Source organism: Scophthalmus maximus, chromosome 8, assembly GCF_022379125.1.
Source record: "Scophthalmus maximus strain ysfricsl-2021 chromosome 8, ASM2237912v1, whole genome shotgun sequence".
Lineage (NCBI taxonomy): Eukaryota > Metazoa > Chordata > Actinopteri > Pleuronectiformes > Scophthalmidae > Scophthalmus > Scophthalmus maximus.
In genome coordinates this window covers 13,601,412-13,625,181 of record NC_061522.1, presented here as the reverse complement: position 1 = coordinate 13,625,181, position 23,770 = coordinate 13,601,412, and the positions used below count along the sequence as shown (strand labels likewise).

The 23,770-nt window shown below is 43.0% G+C and overlaps 2 long non-coding RNA genes across 4 annotated transcripts in view; one reads left to right on the top strand and one right to left on the bottom strand.

Moving 5' to 3' along the window:
* The window catches only part of LOC118312312, a 50,615-nt gene that overhangs the window by 4,166 nt on the left and 22,679 nt on the right, over positions 1–23,770 (bottom strand). The gene's annotated exons all lie outside the window — the stretch shown is intronic.
* On the top strand, positions 407–21,783 carry LOC118312311. 2 transcript variants are annotated; one of them, XR_004794197.2, is made up of 2 exons: positions 407–1,411; positions 17,181–21,783. It is a non-coding gene; the product is annotated as an uncharacterized LOC118312311 (long non-coding RNA). The 2 variants fall into 2 exon arrangements; XR_007031371.1 differs by having other exon boundaries at positions 5,428–21,783.

Here is a 23,770-nt window from a genome sequence, read left to right as displayed (position 1 = left end):
AAGATATTTAGTTTACTTTCATAGAGGAGCAAAGGAACCAGAATATATTACAATTTAAGAAGCTGAAATCAGAGAATTTTCACCCTTTTTAAAATAAAAACCACTTGAACCAATTAATCGATAGTTGGCGACCAATTTACCAATCGATTACTACTCGGTGTGCTGTTGCAGCTCTACATTACAGTCAATTTGAATGACTTGTTAGAATTAGGCCAGTGGGGAGATGTGACCTGCAGGGTCCAGCTGTCACGCTGTCGTCGCTCCTGATGTGCGGCTCCACGTGATCACACTCACTCCTCTGCATGAAACAATACAACGCTTGTGTTCGCCACATGCGCGTAACGGGAGTGTCGCGGCGCGTCGCCGCCACCAGGGGGCGCGCCACGCTCACACGTCGCTGCTCTGGGAGGTAACTGGAGAGGTGTGATGAACCTGGGATGCTTCACGTCTCCTCGACGGCATCGATAAAAGAGGGGAACACCTTGACAGGACCGCAGACGAGTCGCCGGAGACGCAACTGTGCGCGCGGCACCGGACGGACGAGCCAACACACCGTATAGGAATGTGTGCAGTTACAGGCAAACACACACGCTCGGACATTACTCAGTTTAGTGCTCTCCGCCGTGTTTGAGTCCTCTTTCAGAAATAATTGGAAATACGGGGCCACACACTGCTGCGCCCCCGATGGGAACCCATAATTGGAGGCGAGCCAGTGACGCGCTGAAAATAACCAGGTTACCACTTAGCACCGGTCCATTTTGGGGAGGGCCCAGCAGCACGAGGGCGCAGCACCATATATCAGCTCCTTCCAGCTGTTTGGGAATATCCTGCTCACCATGTCGAGGCTGCAGCATGGCAGCAGCAGCAGCAGCAGCAGACTTGCTGTCTCATTTCGCCTCCGTGTCCGTCTTCCCGGGTGTCTCGCTCCAGAATGGATATTGGGTGACTCGGTGCTCGGGGCGCACCGGGGAGATCTCTCGGAGGGGGACGCAGAAGCTTGGGAGGGCGAGACTGGCACAAGGCGCGACACTGTTGCGTCTACACGTTTCCCCCCCTCCTTGGGCAGACGGGGGAAAGATAGGCCAGGGGGACTGTCCGACTTATTCCCAAAGACAATTTGTCCCCCACCCCCACCCCGAAGGGATAATCGTGCTCAATTTAGGATGCGTGCAACGTGAAGTGATCAGATGTAACTGGGGCGGCAGTGGTGGCTGGTGGACGGTGAAGTTCAACTTCGCTTGCAGACGCGACCTCCTCCTCCTCCTCCTCCTCCAAGCAGCCGGACGAGCGAGCAGTCACTCGGCGCCTTTTACGCGAGGTCCCCATGTGGCTACGGGATGCTGACACCTGCAACACCGACTTGTGCATCACCTACTTCTTCAGACACGGACAGAGAGAGCGTGTCGAGTGGGTATGTATCGGCTTGTTCACATTTAACCCCTTCACATTCCCCTCTGACCCGGTCCGGGGGGGGGACATTTTGTGGTAGAAAAAGGCAGTTCTGAAAACCACAGGTAAACCTCAGAAGCTCCCTCCTCACATACTCCCCCTGCGATGGGACTGAGGATGAGGATGAGGATGATGATGACGATGATGGTGTGCGTCAGAGGCTGGGTCTTTGCGGGCAAGGTGAGTCCTCAATTAATTCAACTGGCCTACAAAGTCCCAGTTTCTGGCTCATATGATCCCCGGATGAGCCTAGAGACTTTTGCTGCACAATACTCTTGGGAACAAAAAGAAATACGAAAAAGAAGGGAGTTCTTATGGAAAATACAAATGGGCAATGACAAGAGAACAGTGATATGTTGAGAGATAATTTCTCGTTATGAAGCTAGGAAGTAAACACAACATTTAATACCACAATTAAATAATGTTATAAATGATTTTTTAAAAATTGAATATTAAAGCGAAACTGTCAAGCCTAAACCCAAACAGCCCACAGGACGATAAGGTCACAATAAAGTCACTATTAAACACCATAGGCACATTTTAATCTACAGGTAATACCTTCATTATATTTTATGTTTAATGTATGAGGTCCACTTAAGACAGTAAACTAACAGCTGCAGGTGCTCAGTCAAATAACCCCCAACCCTGAATGTGAATGTAAAATGAACAATTTAATAGGTTAAAGGGTCAAACCCTGAACGTCATTGATAAATAATTTGGCTAAAAACCTTTTATCAAAGCCACGAGAGAAGCACGCTCCTCAAGAGCGTCACAGAAGCCCAGAGCAGAGGTTGTCCTCTCTCTGGTGCATACACTGACCAAGCTTGCCTCATTCTGCTTTACACTTCTTGATAAATCGTTTTTCTAATAAATTATATTTTCATTTTTCTTTTTAAATTTTAGCTCGATTAAAAACACAGGCCAAATTAGAGAAAAAATGAATAAAGTTAAACTTCCTAACAAAATTCATTAATGTTGTTTTCAGTAATCTCTCTTCAAAGGCCACACATGATGAAATCTTGAATTTGCGCAGTCGCAAGCAAATTCCTCGTACCCTTCTTGAATTTAGAGGAGCGATTTTATTAAAAAAAAGAAGTACCCGTCAATGTCGAAGCTTACAAGCGCAAGCGCTACAAAAACTAAATGAATAATTAAAAAAAAGAGGAAGAGTGGTAAAAAAAATAATAATCACAAGGTGCCAAACTCTGTTATGTTGAACAAGTGTGTCAGGTGGGGAAGAAGTTGTTTCGGGGGCCTGTTTCTATATCTGTCCTGACCCTAGCATGCCGTACATACCTCACTAATGAATTTAGCATCCCGACACTAGATGCTTTATGTAATTAATAGAGCGGAGGGCCGTTGGTGGCATCGCCATGTTGCAAGTGACACATAGGTAAGACATTCGCTGAAGCATGGGATTTTTATTTCAAAAAGACGAGGCCTCTGTGATTAATAAAACACTCTGAAAAACAGCCCTGTAAACCAAACAGACTCCACCGACATCGCAGTGGGCAGGAAGCCATGACATCAATCCTCCCGTCAGCTCTATATATCAAAAAGTTGGGCATTAGATATTTGTAGGTCGTGCATTACACATCGGTGGCAGGTCGTTTGTTTTTACACGCCTGCTATTTCTTGTCGCGTCTGGAAAGTTACAGTAAAGTCGACACTTGTCGAGCCCCTTTGCGATCGTAGGCGATACCCTTCTGCTTATTAACACTAACGTGCAGAAAAGATTTTACCCTTAACGTCCATGCGATCACGCGGTTATGATGAAATGTATTTTAAAATCAAACGTAGAGGGTGCACGACATGTTTTCGAGTGCACCTCAGAATTCAGCCGGGCTGCAGAGTCAGCTGCGATCGCCGTGGCCCTCCGGCGTGGCCCACTAAAGTGCAATGACACACACCACAGAAAGCAAATAAAACCACTCCGGCCAAAAACTCCATATATGCTGCAGGGAGTGTGCGAGCCAGCGCGAGAGTGAGAGCGGAGGGCCTAGTAAGGGAGGCTTGGTGGAATGAGCCTGGTTTGAATAAGCAGCGTGGCTACGGGGAGCTCTGGGAGAGTCACCAAGTGTGCTGATTAAAGTTGTGATATTAAACAGTGCTGGCTGCTGCTGCCTGCCAAGCCTCTCTCAGTGGCATTTCACATTGTTTAAAAGGCCCAATTGGACTCATCTCTCCACTTGCTGCACAGTGTTGCTTACATCTTTTTTTTCTCCACCAAGGTTGTCTCAAATTCTCTCCTCACACCATTTGTAAGCCAGGTTGTAGACTTACTTTAAATAGACTTTTCATACACTCACCCTGGTCCTTTTCTGCATTGGGTCACAGGGTTCGCTTCGTTTCTCAAATCGACCATAACAACCAGCACATGTGCACGATATTGTGAGCATCATATAGATGAATCCGCGGAGGTAAAAGCTGCACATTGTGTTTACATGTTCTGTGAAAGCTGAACTTCTAATGAACACACAGAGCTCTCCTTCTTGGAATTTCTGCTCTGAACTCATTCAACCGACTTTAAAAACGTCACTGCGAATCCCAATAAAACTCTGCCATTATAAATATACAATTCATAAATACTGGAACGCATGCTCGCTTTTTTTTTTTTTTTGCGAAAATATCCTGTGCGACTGAACCCCCCTGAGGAGGTCCAACTTCAGACGATCACTCCAGGTTTTTACATTTCTTAAGCCATGACTCAACAGAAACCAAAGTAAAAGCACCAAGTCGCATTTTGAGGAGCCAGCAAACGTTGTAGTTTGATCTGAAAAGTTTGGAATGAGAAATAGAAAGATTAAGCCACAGAGGGAGGGAGGGAGAAAGAAAAGGCAGCAAGAAAAGTGAGGGACTTTTAGGGGCAGCTGTGTTTTATTAACCCAGTCATAATGCCCCTAAAAATCCTTATTGCTCTTGCAATGGTCAACAAATCCCCTGTTGCAACATGTACAGGATCTCTGAACGGCGTGAAGGGATTCACCATCAACAAGATGTTGCACTGCAGGGCCAGGGCACAAGAGAGTGTATGTGTACAGGTTCTACTGTATATTCAGAGGTTTTAAACCACAGTCAAACTGACCCTAGAAGTCACGGAGCTTAATGAATTGCAGAACACACGGATGGAAGGAGACAAGTCTCGGGAGATCTGCGGAAGTTGAAGAGTAACCTTTGTCAGAAGTTTCATAACATGTTTGCTATTGCAGATAAGCAACAATATGGAAATGTTAACAATTCTATCTGGGAGCTGCACAGGCGTCTGTCTACTAACAAAACCAATGTTTAACCTTTGTCAGACTTATGACTTACTCTCCTCAGAGCTATGACTTACTCTTCATTATTTTTCTGCCCAAGTCCAGCTCTGTAGTTCAAAATGCAGACGGGGCTTTGTGTTCGTCACTCTTTCGACTTTGCAATCGGGCGCCAGGGGACGGACTGAGAGACAGAGATGGAAAAGGCAGACAGGCAGGTATAGGCTGGCGAAATTAAGGAGGCAAGCAGACAGGAGTGCGTAGAGATGTAGACAATGAGACATCTAGACAAGACAGCCGCCACAGACAGGCAAAGGGACATGCAGCGATAAAGGCAAACAGACAGATACAAAGAGAGACATCCTGGACAGGCGGGCAATAGAGGACTGGGATCCGAGGCCTGGGTGTGGTGCGGTGGGTTTGTCGAGGCTGGAGAGCGAGTGGTGTGGAATGAGTCATCAGAGGGAGGCTATTCTGTTTGGTTTTCCCTGTGGGACGGCCACTGCCGAAGGAAGGAAGGAAGGAAGAATCTTCTTCACATCGAGGGGAAAGAGAGACAGGGAGAGAGGCAGACCGACCAGGGGACAGGGAGTGAGGGAAAGTGTGGACGATGACTCAGGGCCACGAACCACATGGCAATGGAGAAGGGAGGGAGGAATTACTCATCAGAGCATGTGGAATCTCATACGGCTATCACAGGACTGACAGTGTGCTTCCCCCACAGCTGGTGCTCAGCCGCCATCGCTCCCTCATGCACCAGCTGAACGGCAACCAGCCTCGCTGTCACCAAGCGAGAACAGAGAGGAGATAGAGATCAGGGTGAGCCGGGGGTCAAATTAACACGAGAGAGGGGTCCACAGCCGGGTGCACCGCAGCTCGTCCCCCTCAGGGCGTCATGAGGGGCGAATGACAATAAGTGAGTTTTTCAACTCTCTTATCAAAGCGGAATCCATTCCGGTTAAGTGTCGAGTCACACGCCATGTCTCCGCTCTCAGTCACCTGGCTTTCTGAAGATTCTGCGTGACCGATGAGTGCATGTTGAAAAAAAAGCTATGCCATCATCTGCCAAAGTCATCTGAATTCCGAGCCCACCAGACGAGCCCAATTCAGCTTCAAGTGTCATTCTGGGTGTAAGAGGATAGAGCTTGAGTTTGGCTTTTAGTGGCTACAGCAGTGTCTAGAAATGCTGGAGCGTGGGATGCAAGAGAGGCTTGGTTTTCATTTTAAAGAAAAGGGAAGTATTATTGATGTAAATATTGAGATATTGTGAAACAGGATTTTTACTTGAGTCCTTCTGCTTATTTTGTGGTTTTAACTGTCAGGAAGTCAGTGCGGGTCTCTCTGCTCGTGCTTTAAAATTACTCACATTCACTCGAAGTAAATTTTCATGGATATGATCATTTTGCTGACGCTTTTGTCCAGCGTTTACAATAATCAGTGACATACCAGAGGTAGGCAGGTAGCATTATGGCCTTGCCTAAGGGCCCACACTGGATTTCTTAGCCAAGTGATGTTTTAAGTTCAGAGCTGGTTCATTGCTACGTAAATCCGCCTCAACAGTGATAATTGTGGCACTACACTGAGCCTGTGGATGGCAAAGTCATACTGAGTGATGGCAAGACATAGAATGGAAATGATTCTACTGGCACGACATGTGGCGTGGCTTCTTTTGGTCTGTTCGGGACTCGGCTGAACCTGTAGATTCCTCGGATATGGGGTGGTGCTGGTGAATTAAGCGTTCAACGTGACTCCATGACGGAGAGTGACTTCGAACAACTTCACCCTGGTCTGCGTCATACTGTCTGTGTGTGTGTGTGTGTGTTACATGTATCCTGTACACCTGTCACAAAGACTTGGTGGTGCGCAACAACCTCTGTGAACAAAAAGGAAAAACGGTGGTGATGAGTAAACCGTGTTGGCATGACTCAACAGGTGAAAGAGGCGCACCCATTAGACAAGTTCAGCCCCCCCAACCCCCCTCTCCTCTTACCAGTGGCAGCACAGTCCCAGATCTCTCTCTAACAGTGGCTGCCATTAAGGTGTCTGTTGACAGTTCTCCAACACCAGAAGAAATACTCAAATCCAGAGCAAACACTGCAGACAAAAGGGGAGAGGGCAAGAGAAGCCTGGAGCAGACCTTCCCTGTGTGGATCTCTCCAGCACCCATCTTTTAAAAAAATGAGAGTGAACCTCCCTGACCTGCTTTGAGCCAATCAGCCTGTGAAACCTGGCTCTGGTATGACGAGAGTAAACAGAGGAGAGCGTAATCTGCTATCGCATATCTGCTATGGTTTTCCCCCGCTTACTAATCACCCAAATGGGATACAGTTGTTGCTGTCTACTGCCTTTGTGGATCTGCTGGAGTCGCTCAGACTGGAGGCCTCGTTATAACGGTCAGCGTTTACTAGGTGAGAACTTTCAATAATGTCAAAATAGGTTGCATCGCACTGTCAAGTTATCATGTGACGGTAACTGCCAGGTGTAACTGTTGTTAAACTGACTGAATTGACTGGTTGAAAAACTCACAAACAACAAAATATCATGTTAGAAGAGCAGCACAGATTGTGTGTAGGTCACCGGCACAGCGGCTCAGGAGGTCGTTCCCTAACCTCCACATGCCGAAGAGTCCCTGGGCAAGACACTGAAGGCTCAATTGCCCCAGGCAGCTATTCCGTCAGAGTATGAATGTCAACCTGTGGTACAAAAGGCGCAGCACATAGTACTGTATCAATGTGTGTGTGTGTGTGTGTGAATGGGACTTGTAGTGGTAGCTAAAGCTAGAAAAATGTTGTATAAAAACAGTCCATAAACCGTAATCACTGCTATGTGCTTAAAATAGAAGGAAAGACTGAAGGCACCATTAAATGGCCCATGTAGACAGCTGGATGGATCAAAATAGGAGCACATCTGTTTCATCAGACGTGCAAGACAGATGTGGCTGAAATGCGTCCTTTGTAGACCGTAAATGTCCAAGTATCTTATGAGAATAATCTGATATTTCGCACTTGTTTCAAACTACATGAATACTGTTAACTCTGAAACACGCGTATCCCCTCCGTGTTTGCACATAAAACAAAGAATTATACCTATATTTCCAAAGTATTGGCAGTTAAGCTTAATATATCCTTTGACTCCCCTCATGCGTGAGCCTGTGATGCTACAGTGACTTTTTAATGACATCGATTTTGATCTGAAGTCTCTCATAGCTAAGTTTTAATGGTGTAACTTAACTAAAAGTTAGGTAGAACTTACAGCCGGTGCAACACAGTCCTGGTCCTGTCACAATCTGTTTAATGTAAGAGATCCAATTATTGATTCCGGCATCAGGGAATATAATCTGGAGAAAAACTAATTGGAGTTGCTCCTTCTCACAGGATCTGGCAGAAGTATGCCTGGAATTGTAAACAAATGAAAATAACAGGGCAGAAAGTTTAGATGATAGTCAGAGTGAAAGGTTAAACTAAACGCCGAACATAGCTCCAAAAGGATTTCAGCTATAGGTGAAGGAAGCATGTCTCTGTCAGTCACAAACACATCGAATGAGATCTCAGACTCAGACATGTGCACACACAAATGTGTACTCAGCGAAAACATGCACACACAGATGCACGCAGCCAGACACATTAACCCACAAACTCTGACCTCAGCTTTTTTGTGCACCGTATGCTTTTCATAGGGAATGTCAAACCGCTCACAGGTATTGAACTTTTCCACACCGGGCTATGTTCAGTTCAATCGGCAGCCACTGTTTGTGCTTGTGATTATGTTTGTGTATACATAAGCATAGGGCCATTTCATAGTTACACTGCGGGTATTTGTATTTGTGCAAATCTCCTTTAGAATGAGGAGAAATGCAACCCTCGTAGTTGAGAGGTGCAACATCGACCTCAGCTTGATTTCAGTCTAAATCTGTGGGGAGGTCATTCTTCTACACTTTTCCCTCCTTGCTCTGTCGGGTTCCTGTTCTATTCTGGCTATCTGGGGTCCACAGTGCACGTTGGCAGACCTCGTCGGTACTTTCTTTTTTTTCGCATTGCAAAATCTGTTGGAAGCTGGACTCGGCTCAGCGTTTGTGTGCCCCGCGTTGAGCAACAACCAGCTCCGCGGGGCGATTGGCAGATGTCTGTTTGATGCCGCGGATACAGTCATGCCATTGTGTGGAGTCAGCAAGTGAATGTGTTTACGTGTGTGCATGTATAGAAGGGGTGAGGAAAAGTGGATGTTTGTTTTGGCCCAAAGAGCATTCGCCAGAGAAGCGGCTCCTCCTGCCAAATCTTATCAAACACACCTGCGCTGCCGAGTGTTTTATCTCTGCAACCTCTTCAGCACTCGTAATGGGACGGTGGCCATTTTACTCCCCACGCCCGGCTCTTCATAGCTGTGGTGTTTTTGAAAATACAAAACAGACAGCAGTGGAGGTAAGCCACTGTTTCCCCAAAATGTCTGTGTAACATTTGTAGTTAACAAGGGGATGAGGTCAACATTTTTCAGCTCACATTTTTCAGCTAATCAGTGGCATGAGAGAGCCTCATGGTTGCTCTGATGTTTTCTCCTACTCGCTGTGGCTCACTTGAAGTCCTATTGTCTGGCCCGAGCCAACATCCTCCAGTCCAGAGGGCCTCTGTGCCAAGCTTGGCTCTGAGGATATTACAAAAAGGGAAAAAGCCATCTTCCACAAAAACCCTCTTCCATTACAGGGAAGAGGTTTTCCCCTTCTATCGAAACTGTCAATGGAAGTCATTCAAGCCACTTGGAAAACATCAATTGCTGCTGCTTTTTTCCCCCTCGGTCTTTATGTTGGCAAAAATGCTCAGTCACGGGGGCAGCAGGATCCTTCATAGTTGGTTTGCGGAAGAAAGGGAAATTGTTTGTGTGCATGTGTTTTCATATCCTTGATTCTCTTCGGTGTTGTATGCACGTACTGACGATCTGCAGAGCACATGTACAGCTGACATGTCTGTGAAATATCAGCGTCGATGTTGGTTTTGTCAGTGTAAGCTTTGTAACTGATGTGGACACGGATACATTGCCTAAGTGCGATTGGAGTATAGTTTGCCGAATTAGGAGCTGTTTTATGTTGGCAGAAGAGGATAGGAGCAACAATGTGACAGACAGGCCCGAGGCGACTTTAAACCCAGCAATGTGACTTCTTGGAGCTTCCTCCTCATTCCTTGGGCATAAGAACATTTGCCTGAATCCAAAAACAACAGTTTTGGAAATATCTTACATCTGCATCCCAAATATTCAGATGTGATTCCATGACACTCTTATTCGGGTTGACAGTGTTTTATTTTTCTGCCTTCGTGCCTCTTCGTGTTTTCTTGTCATACTTGGCTGTTTTTGTATTGACTCATCTCCTCTGCATAAAGCTTGGGTTATTTTGGGTAGTGTGGATGTGGGAATGAAAAAAAACATCTACCACACATACAGTATGACTACATGCAGGAGCAGTTTATACATTTTAATGGCATTATATGCCAGATTAATGGTGAAGAGGTGAGAAGAATTCAGATGAGAAGATTAAAACCACTCACTGTCGTATTTGTCAGGTAAACACAAAGCTACTGCGATCAGTCTCTTACCCTTAAGAGTGGAAAGAGGGGGAAACAGCCAGCCTGGCACCACTTCCAAAGTAGACCGGTTAACATGTTATATCTCATTTGTTTCATCTGTACAAACACAGACGTGTAAAAAAACACCACTTTATGGTTTCACAGAGGCGTATATATACCATGTCTTGGTCAGGCCCATTCATTTCCTGGTGTCTTGCTGTCACCATGAGGTTGGGAGGCAATCATCACCCAGCCAAGAAATAGTCCAGCTCATAATAATCCCTGTAAAACCACAACTTGTCATTTTTACGTTTTTGATTTTTGTACCAATTTCACAACCAAGATGTAGATGCGATGTGTTTTCTCGTGGTCTTTGGAGATGCTTGTACAATGGATTTTGTTAGCGTTGGGCAGCGCCATGCCAGCTATCTCTTTGGTTCCAGTCTCAAGCCAAGCTAAGGTCACAAACTGTTGGCTCTTACTACTTTTTAATGCTACATTTACTGTATAGACACGAGAGTGGCCTCAATCTACTCTTTGCAAAAGTTGAATAAGTGTTCTTCCTAAAATGGTTCAATGCATGCTTCAGACAAACTAGTTTGTCTAAACACATCGCAGGCCAAAAGGGTTTCTTCCTGTTCCGGATGGCGACCCTTGAATTCAAGGTGAAAAGCCTGCTCTGTCACAGACAAGGGCAAGACACAATGAATTCTACAAATGCAGATGAATGCACATACTCAGACAGTGTCTCCTCAAAAGTGTTCATGCCGCTGCAGCAGGCTGTACACGCGAAAAAGGGCCTTGAGAACCGCTGCATTACGTTGGCCGGCGTGTTGTTGGATTTTCAGCTCTGGAAAGTTGTAAGTTGTCAGATGCAGCCCGCTCTCCTAAAGATCAAGTTGGAAATGTGTGTGTTGGAGGGCAGGGGGTTTCAGACGCTGTTCAACTTCGCTCGAGGAATACTGATGTCTCTAAGTGGAAACTACAACACAGGGAGTCTGTTCACATCCTGAAATATTGATACAGCGACGAATACCTGCATCAGAGCCCGATCTCTCATTCTCTCAGTTTACTCACGTCTGGTGACATTTCAAACTCTCTGTGCGCTTAATTGTCAAATAGCCTCGGGCTGTATATAGCAAGGGGAGAATAAAGACATCTCAAGGCAACATCAAGTGAGAAGAACATTCCGCTGTTCCCAAGGCTGTATTGGGGATGCGTCATCTTAATTCGACTTTGCCCCGACAACGTCCATCCATCCACGTGAACCTGCATGTGTGCACAACTAACACAGTCTGTATGTTAAAGCTATTTAGGAAACTTGTAAAATGTAAAAAAAAAATCTCCCTCAAGGAATAATTAATACAAACAAAAGTATGTGTCATTTGCATTTTTGTCTAAGGAATGCATGCAGATTTGACCAGTGCCTACGTTTTCTCACGTAAAATCCTCCAGTTTAGGAACCGCCACTACAAGTATTGGTCAAATAAAATCAAATTTTGAACTTAACAAACTTAACTGGAAACACATTATGGCCCTAGGGGATTTTAACTCCCCCTGAAGTTGGCTTCTTAAGCAGTGCTCAACTTCCAGGCTGTGCATCAATCTCAATATGCTCCACCATTTGAAATATAAGAAACTATTTGTAATCGGAGACCGACACTTAACCACCAACGTCTTAAAACCTCAAAGTGGCCATTTGATTTATGGAGCTGCTTGCGAGTTTGCACTTGGCATGCAGGATGTCCTTCCAAGATTATATTTGATTTTATATGTTTATTTATTTGTCAGTTGTCAAAGCAGGTGAGAGAAGGCCAGAAAATTTCTGACATATACACAGTCTATTTGTAGGGATGTTGTAAGCGGTCCCGGATACTGCGTCGGTTGACTTCCACTATGACACAGAACTAGGGATGAAATTAATAATTGTTGTGAATGAAGGGTTGGGTCATATTGTTCTGATGCAAAAAGAATCTGAAACTTCTGAAGACGATTTTTTCTTTTAGTTGAACTTAGGTTTTACCAATGTCTTTATTATGGAAACTTTTTTGGGCCATTTTTAAATATCTATTTATTGCAAAAGTAAAAAAAGGTAATAAAATGCTGTTTCTCAAGAGAGTAGCTGCATATTAAATTCCCCTTGCACTGCATAAATCACAAATGATCTTTGCAAGATCTTGATGGGGCAGAAAAAAAAATGCTTTAGAGTATTAGCTTTTTTGATATTTTTGTTTGGATCTATTTAAACTCGCCATGTGTTGCTTTCAGTCGCCTACTGAGGTGTTGCTGTGAGAGTAGTGTGTCCAACTTGTGCCTGGGAGCAGATGAGCATGTAGAACGGTCCGTGACGTAGCTGTAGGCATGTTCTTTGTTAGCAAAATAAGGTCATTTACACAAAGAGTAGTGCACATGTTTTCAGTGTTCAATGGCTGAATACAATATAGTAACACTTAACCTACAACATACCAAACTAGCAGAAACTGCGACTGCAGCAGTATCCTGGGACTCCATTTCGGAAATCCTGATATTGTTAATTTTACAGATATTATGAGCTATGCCCCAAACGTAAAAACAATTCTAGACAAAACAACAACTCGTTACAGATTTGGAAATGTGGGGCATTTTTACAACACTTTTTTAAAATCTCAGTCTCATGCTGTTGCTGACAATGAGATAAGCAAACATCAGCCGACAATATTTTATTCTGACTGTTATATTATGAGGCCTTATTTGGGTAGATTTTGGCAAGGCATTGTAACACTTTTGTAGATTCTTTGGGAGTAATTTCAACCTCACCCTGATCCACTATTGGCTGTCTAAGCTGTATGAAAAAAAAACCCCAAAAAACTCTGGCTGGCCTCAACCAAATTCACGCTGTTGGTCTCTTTAGCGAGTAAGCACCACGACAACTGTTCTGTGCTTTGTGTGATCTGGTGACTCGGGCTCATGGGGTTGTGGTGTGTTGCAGGCATCAATATAATTAACTGGTCACAGTCTAGGTTTCCTGGAAGTTGACTGCATGAGTGCTCTCTCTCTCTCTATTTCACCTCTTTTCTTTCGTTGTGTTTTTTCCCCCCCTTACTGGCAACTGTCACACGGAACGCTGTGGAGTGGGTGTAAATAAGAGGATGTGCATGCTTAATGAACATAAGTAAAAAATGGCAGTGCAGCTCTGCTCACTGGACTGAATGTCAAGGCAGCTGAATGGCTTAATTAAGTTTGTCTGTTCACACAGAGAAATGAAAAGTGACATTTGTTGTCGTGTCAGCCAGGCCGTATCTGTTTAATATTACACTTTCCATGAAAATGTCCAAAACATCTGCAACCAAACTCTGAGATTTCACCCTCTGAACTCACTTGTCAAACAGATTAACATCTGACTATTACTTGCCAAAAGGATATAATGGGTCCATATTAAATACTGACAGTCACTCCTTGTCAGCGATATGTACAGTGTACGGAAAAGTAAAAGGGAGGAAAAAAAACAATACAAAAAAAAAGAAGAAGTCAGGAATGGTCTTCTACTCTCAGATTTACAACCATGGGGTCAGCGGTGGAAGTGGAGCTGGGGCAGAGTGGTGCAGAGCTCTCCTCCTTCCTCGTGGCTTCCTTCACATCCCAAGCTCCCACCCAATTTTTAAAAAACTTTTTGTTACTGTATATGGGTCATACTGCGAATTGTGTGTACATGCAGTCGAACAGAGTTCTCCCTTCCAATGAGCATGTTGAAAGAAGGACACAAACCCGTTACTTATAAGTAAAAGTAGCAACACAGAGGAACAATGGTACATTGAAAGTAAAGGTCATGCTTTTAAACCTACTACACTTAAACGTGTGTCAGTGACGCATCTAAATGTTCTTTGCAGCCGTTCTGACAGTCGGCACCTTCCAGAATTTAAGATTATTTATTCATTATCCCTTAAGAAGTTCCTCTGAATACAGTATTTGTGTTCGATTGAATCATAGACTGCATCATGTCATGTTTTATGAACCATTAGTCTGTTCTCATTAAAACCCTTTTTGCCGCCCTGTAAATTATAGACCTCGTGATGGCATTGAAAAAGTTAATACAAAGTCTACATTGTGTGTGATTAAGTGTACTTTGTTATGCTCAACTTCTGCTCTTTTCACAACTGTTATCTGTGTGCATGTATGTGCTGATGCATGAATAGCCCCAGCCTTGAGTAATCATTTACAGCATAGAATCTATACGGAACACTTTGTTTAAGGAACCTCCCCATGTGGTGAAGTACCTTCCTTCAGTATGGAAGAAGCACTGGTTAGAGGGATAGAAAAAATAAGTGAAATTGTTTAAAATTCATTGTTACAGCAACTTTGTCGTAACAAACTGGACCAAAGTGCCAGCAAGTATTTCACCAGCAAGAGAAAAAAAAGTGATTCTGTAATAAAATATATTTGGATTTATTAGTCCCAAAGAATTGTTCTGAATCCCGAATCTTTGTTCCCCGCATGAGAAGTGACTACAATCTCTGTCCACGCAGGATGTTTTTGATGAAGCAGTGGGCTTAATTTAGGTCCAAGCATTCTCAGTATCTGTCACCTAACTCCCAATGATCTCAACACACAGCACTGGAGGCGTGCATGTGTGTGTGCTCATGTTTATCCACCCAGGCGAGTAATAAATTCAAGAAATGTACACCGACACTTTTGCCATCCTATAAAGATGGTTGAGACATGCCCATCCTCCTTTTTACTTGGTGAACCAAAAATAATAATTATAATTGCAGCTTTACTACAGACTATAGTGATATGGTTTCTTTTTTACATGATTTTATTATGAATTATTAATACTGGCTATTTATGCCAAACGCTGAAAGTCTTGATTTCTTCCATTAAAGGAAGGGGCTTAGTTATAGCTCCTACTTGGCCATAAAATAACCAAACAGGCACAGGCATTGCCAGCAAACCCCTGCCAAAGACTTCAGCTTGCACCCAGTGTTCTCTTCCTAAGACATAAAGACATTTTTCTGCCCATTTCTTTCAATTACACAATTTTTCTGCCTGCCTGCATGAAAAAAACCCCAAAACAAAAAATCTGTTGTAAAGCAGCTGCATGCTACATGGTGTGATAACGTGAATCTACATCTTCTGGTCGCGTCCGTTGGGCCTGACATGTTGGACATTTTTTGATGAGTGCATGCACACGCTGAAAGGAACAATGTGGTTTTTGAAAGAGAATCCCGTGATGTTCTGACCTCGAGCTTGTCGTCAATTTTAATGTTGCATTAAAATGAACGTGCTCGGACTCGTCAAGTGACCGCACAGAGTAGAGGCGTGTGGTCGTCATGCATCCATAACGAATGGAAAGAAAAGGAAGACCACACAGAGCCATGGTCAGATCAGGTTGACAGAGACCATATTTAAATCTGGGTCAGAGTCCAGGCTATAACCTCTCTCTCCACTCCCTCATCTACACCCCATTCCTCCTTCACCCAATCCCACTTACCCCCTCTTTGTCTTTTCAATCTCCCTTTACAACTCTATCTCATCACCAACTCTACACATCCACATGTCCTTATTTCCTCCACTCTTTCTCCTGCCTCCTTGTCTTTCTGTCTCTCCATATGTTGTGCTGGGCATGTGCATGGCCGCAGAGGGCAGCAGCTTTGCCGTCTGCCTGCGTTGAGTTTCACATGCAGCATTTAGGATCTTATTAGTCTATCTATATATTAATAAGATGAAGATGAGCATTGTATTTGAACAATGAAGTAATAATCCAAAAATATCATGTTGATAATTACGAATTATTGAGAGTACAATGGTGGATTTTTAACCATTGCTCTTCTCCCATGAGGAATTAAGAAAATTCGAGGCGGGTGTGAGGAACAGCCGTATGATTCATATTCAGGTCCAGTGGCAGCCAGATGACTGGGAGTTATGAGTCTTACAATAAGCCTATTCAGTGGTGCTTTACAACATTTAAGAAAAAGCAGGCGCAGCTGTTTCTGCAATATTTGCAGCGGACTTAAAATTCACGTACTTCCATAGTATGCTAAATGAGACAGGACGAAAAAATTTAAAGGCCGGTTATGGACCACTATTGTTAAGTAATACACCAATGTTTTAGGTAATATGCTTGATAGGCTTGAAAAGTAGAGAGTGATCCAGGACACGTTAAGGGAAAAGGCATCATCTCACAAAAAACTCTATGTTGTGTCGTAGTGAGCCAGGTACCACCACATCCAAGAACAGCTGGCGTGTCCCGATTCTTGTGAATATGCAAAGCCAGTAACTTTGAGATATTGCGTACAACCACTGGGCGCAACTGTTGTTAGTCAGGGAGCATCTCCATTGCAATGGTTAACTGCTTGTTCAACGAAAAATTGCCTTGGACTTTTTTATTTCTCAACATGGGTACACATTTTTGGGGAATTGCTGGTTGCATCTTAGATGGAGCTTGGCTTAAAGATTGGAGTTTAAGCTTGATTTACTAAAAGTATCCCTTTAAGCAATGACACCATACGTTTACCAATTCAGTCCTTTAAACAGTCTACATGTCTAGTTTATTCTTGAAGTCCTTGATGTTTCTCTTGCTTTCAACCACATCTCATGGCCGTGATTCGCTGATGAAGTTGCTCATTCGAGCTCCATCCATCCCTAACTTTGGGTGTCAAAAAGTCTGCATATGGTTTTGGGGGAAATTAAAAGTATTGTTTGTTGGAAACATTTCATTTAAGATCTGAGAGGTGCCACATTGCTACATATTCTCTAAGGCCGACCTGGCAGGCCTGCAGCAACTATGGCACTGCTCTTGCTACCATTCATCATGGGAAATGTACAAATCAACTGGCATAACCACCGGTGCTTCTTTTCATTTCGGTGGCTCGGAACCCTTTTGGCGAGTTAACATGGCTGGTACCAAAACAATAAAACATCATTTCATTGTCCTGTTTTCATTCTCGAGGCCTCCCAGTAAGGCGTTCTCTTGAAAACCTCTTCAGTGTGACATGGAGACATGCCGGCAGCCACCAGCGGAGCCATGCCGAGCTCCAGAGCTGCTTTAGAGCCCTGCTGAGACCTGCCAGAGCCGCAGCTTTCCCTGCCAGGAGCCTCGGCTCGCAGTCAGAGTGAGTTACAACCTAAGGTCCTGACACACACATGCTAATACAGAAACACACATACAGAGAGCTTAAATGTGCACATTATAAATGCATGAAGAAAAAAGCATAGATGGAAAAGATAGTCGAGTATATGCATATATGCATATATACATATCGATACCCCAAAAACAATGAGCCAATAGCCTCATCGAGACGTTTAATACACGAGGAAGGCCACTGCATGCAGCTATTCATGTCCCTAAACCTATTTATTCAAGTTAGCACCGCAGTGACCTCTGGAACTCACACATACCCCACAGAGATTGACACGGCGTATGTAAACAGAAAAAATGTGTGTGCCATGTTGCACACATGCAATAAAGTGAGCATGTCCTCCTACAGGAGCTCTCTGTCAGAGTTGCCGTAAGGTCAAGGTCCGGCAGCTGCTGGTTCAGCTGGATTGATCCGTCTGGGTAAACATGTAAGGTGGAAATGAGCATGCTTGTGATCAAGGGCTTAGCGGAAGCCGTGTGTGTGTGTGTGTGTGTGTGTGGGTGAATAAGAGAGAGGAAGGATCGATATATGGCTGTACATAAAGTATATTGTAAATCCTGCAGACTGTGTTTGTTGAAGAGAATTGATCCCACAAGCTCCTCATTCATCGTCAATGTGTCTTTTTCTTTACTGAAAACAGTGCATTTAATTGTCCGCTCTTGATGACAAGCCTGAAGATGAAGTGAATAAACTGTCTGTAATAATTACTTGTGTCTCCCGAACTATACTTTACCTACTATAGTTATGTGCTTACATGGTTTCCAATCAATCAATTTCCGCCCTTACACATTACCTTGATTTAAAAAATAACATGGGGTGTTTTTCTTAGCTTACATAAAGCGTTACATCGATACAGACAGTGTTTGGTACCGACTACTAAGGAGAACAGACTGTATTACAACAGAGCAGCATGGTTTGTATAAGGAAGATACCACACCGACAGAACAACACCGAACCATACGCAACAAATCCCAACACCTTTGCAGTCATTGGTTGAAAAGGCGACATGTAGTGATGGTAAATACACTATATGATTAAGGTGAAGTAACTGAAAATACTTGGTTAAAGTCTGGTTAAAACCCAAACTAATGGGTAGTTGTCAGATGTCTGTATTCTATATACAGCCTTGATGTGATATCAATGGCGGACAGCCAGGACATTTCCTTGCGGCCTGTGGATCATTTCGGCCTGCAGGGAAGAGTCAACGTGATAATATAGCCGGCAGGAATGAGGCGACAGACCCCAGAATCCATCAGGCACATCCCTTATTGCAGTGACAAAAATGACCATGTAGCTAAGTAGTCTGCTTCTCCACCAATAATATTTAGACGAAAGGTGGAAAAGCCCTTGCCACTCAATAAAGCTGCTTTCAGACATGCCCGAAGTCCGGACATTTTCCAGAGTTTATGTCTGAAAACAGCTTGAGCAACATGTTCACCAGTGAGGGTCTATAGTCGGTCAAAAATACGAACTAAACGTACAATGTTGAAGCTCAGTGAATGTGTGTGTATGAAGTTTTCTGATACTCTTGGTATGTTGGATTTTTGAATATGAATTTAATTTGAACAATTGAGCTTACTGGATTTCATCTCTCAAACTATAGGCTAATTGTTTGGTGTCTGGTCTTGTACATTTGTACGTGCTATGATTGGTTTATTCTGAGTGTTTTTGTTTTTTTTTAGGCAAAGCCTAAAGAGATAGCATAGTATAGAAGTCGGTATTCAGATACCAGCCCCATATTTTTATATTCTGTAATTTGGATAATTTCCCTAACAGATGAACATAGTGAACAGGAACATTACTGAACTGGAATCTTTTACATCAACAAATAGGGTCAGCTTACAAAATTAATAGTTTGGTGGTTTGCGTGAAGGCAGTGACCTGTGATGAGTTAAATTTCCAGCCTGAATTATTGTTTCAGGTCATTCTTTAAATCCCCAAACTTTCAACTTACACGATATTGGAGCGATAAGTATACAATTGATTAATGAGACACTACATTACATTACAGTCCCAGAACTGTATTAGGAAGGGGTACTAAACAGACAAATTGTTTAGACTATATCTGAGATTGTTGAAACAGTTTGTAAACTCTATTGGTGTATGTTTGATCGTCGTGATGCACAATCTTTGTGAAGTTGCCATTTGCTGCCGAGTGTTTTTGTTTTTACATAGTTCTTTTTTACTCTCCTTTCCAGTATGATGCGCTTTTGATGTTTCTCCTGTTCATTTTATTGTGTGAAAGTAATGACTGCATGTTTTGTGGTTTAATTTGATAATTTTTGTCCATTTTTTGTGTGAAATGTATGTAAAATTCAATAAAATTATTATATTGGAAAAAAAGCATTACAGTGCACGTGTGGATACATGTCCGTGTCCGATCTGGAGTTAATCAGGGCGTAGATGTTTCAGTGACACTCTTGTCACTATGCAATAAACTACAGTGGACTGTGCTATCTGCTGCTATGACACGTAATATATATACAAATTATATATATATTGTTTTTAACTGTGATATACTGTGTGTACAATATGCTATTTCAAACTAAACTCTTAACAACTTAGCTGCATCTGGACACAACCATATTCAGCACTCACATGTGGGCTGAAAAAAAGTTTTAGTGCGGTTCCGTGCAAATGTATCTCACAGAGGTGATATACTGTGTGCACATGAGCAGCTATAAGGCTTGTGTCTACATTAGTCCCAGGAATGTTAATGTGATGTAATAGTGATGTGGGTGTGGAGAAAGAGTCCCCTAGAGCTGAGTTAGGGTCTTAAAGTAATAAAAAGCCTTGACCCGGACCCTGCACACCCACTCACAGGGACACAGCACCTCTCTTCCAGCCCAGCACATGCTTTCATACTTTGGCTATGCAGCAAGGGAACATGCACATGGACACACCCACAAACACAGACTCAAGAAAGACAAGAAAAGGATATGAACCCAAATAACAAACATATGTTTCACTTAGGAGGATGAGCACAAAATGTACCCAGTCACAAATGTCAACGCGTTGGCTCTCCCTCGCCCCAAACAAACGCATGCACACAACTGAACACATCCCCGTTGTCTTGTGTTGTTCGTCATGCAACAAGGAGCACATGACTTAAATCGGGTGTGGTGCATGACCTGTTATCAGACAAAAGCATCCCACAGAGAGAGCTGATGGGGGAGACTGTGCCTCCCCCCCTGTCCTGTCTGTCGGCAGTCATGAGGTCTCCATCCCGTTCGCCATGCCGTGTCTCGTGGTTCAAAGCCCATAAAATGTTTGAGCTAAAAAATCCCCCGCTCTTAAAACATTCAGGCATGGCGGCGTGTCGTCAATAAATCAGCTGCACCGCCTGAGGAGAGCGGCTTTAACCAGGGGGAAGGAATTGCTAAAGGCTTCTTTTTAATGCATATTCCTCAAGAATGAAGCCTTTGAATATTTTTTTTTGTCTGGTTGCATTCTATAAATATCTCACCTAGAGGGCCTGATGTCTTGGATTGAGAACGGTTGGTTTGTATTTCCTGCATTAAAGGGGTAGTAAGCGATTTTAAACCAATACACATTTAACAAAAAAAAAGTTTCTTTCAGCGCAGGCCTGGCTCTGTAAATCGTAAAAACTTCAAAATGGTGTGGACTGTACCTCACAGTGTGTGCAGTTTGTTAAAATTATTAAAGACTTGCTAGCGAATTAAGCTACGACTCAGGGGGGTTTTGGTTTTGTGGTTAGCACGTCAGTGGCTGCGGGTTCAAGGCCTGGTCAGTTAAAGTCCTCATCAACAACAACAAAGAGACAAACAAGCTTTCTCCAAAATCACCTACTGTCCCTTTAAGCCCCTATATGCTTTGTGGTCATGCAAAGTTAAATGCAAAAATTCCAAATACAGAAGTTGTATCCTGTTTTATCTCATTTAACTGATCTATTTTTAGTGCCTTGTTGATTAGTTCATATAATTTGCTGTCATAATAATGATAATAGTGCACAGATCATTTCTTGACCCAAGACAGTCCCGTCAAGCAAACTGGTCGTACCTAACCTTATCTCAGTTTCAGTGACAGCACTGACTTCCCAGGATTAATGATGTTTTCACGGCAACAGTTTTAGAGCCTAATAAATTCTTAGGCAAATACTATATATTTTTATGTTGCATGCAAGGTTTCATAGGCAGGCAGTTAAAATGCTTCTGCAAGTGTTAAAATGGTTAGTAGAGCAATTTCCACCATAAGTGAAAAGGTACCAAATAAAAATGAGTGAAAAATGAGGTGGGGGAGAAGAAAAAGGACGTGACTTACAAAAGTTTATTACTGAACAACCCCTCTTTGATAGGGTTGATAACCGATAAAGGTTGGCAAAGTGTAACAAAAAGGGTGAAATCAAATTCAGCATACAAAAAGAAGTGTGTGTCTGTGTGTGTGTATAATAGCCACTCGTCCCGTCACAAGGTAGCGTCACTGAAAGGCAGTGCCCCCAGGCAGCTGTCCACAGTCTACCCAGGGCACTTTAAATTTAAGTAGTGTTCAATAACACAAGGTTAGCGGGTTCATCCACTGAGGAGATACTGTATGAAAAGGGCCAATTGTCTGGCATGAAAACCAAGTGAAAAAGCTTTGAATCACAGGCCTGTATATGTGACCATGGAGAATCGTGGAATGAATCAAAGAACCAATGGGATGGATCGAAGGCGTACAAAAATAGGACGGCTGCCACGACGACTGTCTCTTTGAGTCAAGTATGCTTTCAAGAATTCAATATACTTCTGGACGTAAAATCAGGTTTGGAATGTGTACACTCATATTGTGTAATATGCTGAATAAAGGTTGTATTCAAAATATTAACGGTGTTGTCATCTGTGTGTAAGAATACAAGTTACTGCTACATGTTACAACTTTAAATTTGAACATTTCATTTTATACATGTGTGGGTATTATATACATATGGCTAGTGTTATTTTATATTTTTCTAATTGACAACAAATTCCATGAAAAATCTGAATTCTAAAGTTCGTCTCTCATTTTTTTTGTGTGTTTGTGGCTCTTAGTCCCAAACCCATTGGTTCCTGATGTTATTAGTTCCTCCTAAATATATCTTTAAAATCAGCTCACAAGTAGATTCCTGCATTGTAGTTTTCAACAAGTGCATTTCACGGGGACTATATATTTTCCTGTGTAACAATATACATTTAGTGTACTAGTAAGCATTCATAGCAGCAGGATGTTGTATGTGGAAGCAACTCCAAATAAACTATAGTGCCTAAGTTCCGCATGATGAAGGAATGTGTCACCCAGTCCAAATGTGTGGCTCACCGGCGTGTTTTTAATAGTTTTTGGACAATGACGGATAACCGTGGCACCGTGAAATGAACTCTATCAGGCTTTAACAATACAGACAACACTTGATAGTAGCATTAATTCATTGTTAGTTTTGTTCTTTTCATTGGATTTTATAGCACACCAGACAGGTCATGTGACCAGCGCACCAGTTTGAATTCTACGTGATGAAGAGGCTGTAATTATGTACCATGTTCCTGATAGACAAAGCACAATGACCAGTACGATTCACCAATTTGAAAAAAATGCAGGTCACATGCAGCTTTACATTTTCCATTTGCAATAAAAAAAAGTCACAAAATACGATGGAACAACTCAAGAACGATTTACAGTTTTTACAAAGACACACACACAAACCCACGAGCAAACATATCAGAGGAACAGAAAGCTTATCCAGTTCTTGAAAAGAAAAGCACGTTATCAGTCTTCAACTGCTATGTAAAGCGGAGTAGTTAGGCCTCCATTCACCATGCAAATTGACAGCTATGAGACAGTCACAGAGATGTGTAAATGATCTAACAAACCTTGTTAAGCTCAGCCAAGCTAATGATGTGACTGCCTCTCCCTCACACACACACACACGTTTGTATTTGCTGCCGTATTCTAGTGAAAACAATTTTCAGTTTAAAAAAACTAGTTTTCTCTGACAAAGCGGAATGACATGAGTACTCCAACTTCAAGATGCTCTTAAATAACCGCCCCTTAATTGCTTCAGTTCGCAGTACCTTATCTGGTATGTTGATATCAATGTTATTCACGTCTGAGGAATCTGCAGTGTTTGTGTGAGTTTTTTTTCGCAAAGGCACCGCTTGACAAACCACAGAATTCCTTCAAATCCATCCACCAAATGAATGACTGCTCTGAACAAAGCAAATTGTAAACTGCTTGGAAATGTCACATGAAGTCTAGTTTGAATGAAATAGAGAGCTGATGGACACAAGCTGAATTTTGACAGGGTCATCATAAGGACCTAATATATTTTTGAGCAGCAGCCCCCTTACTCATTTGTTATCAAACACTCTAATGAAACCTCATGTCTTATTGCAACGGTGAAAAAGCACCAATCTAATGGAGGGATAAGAAA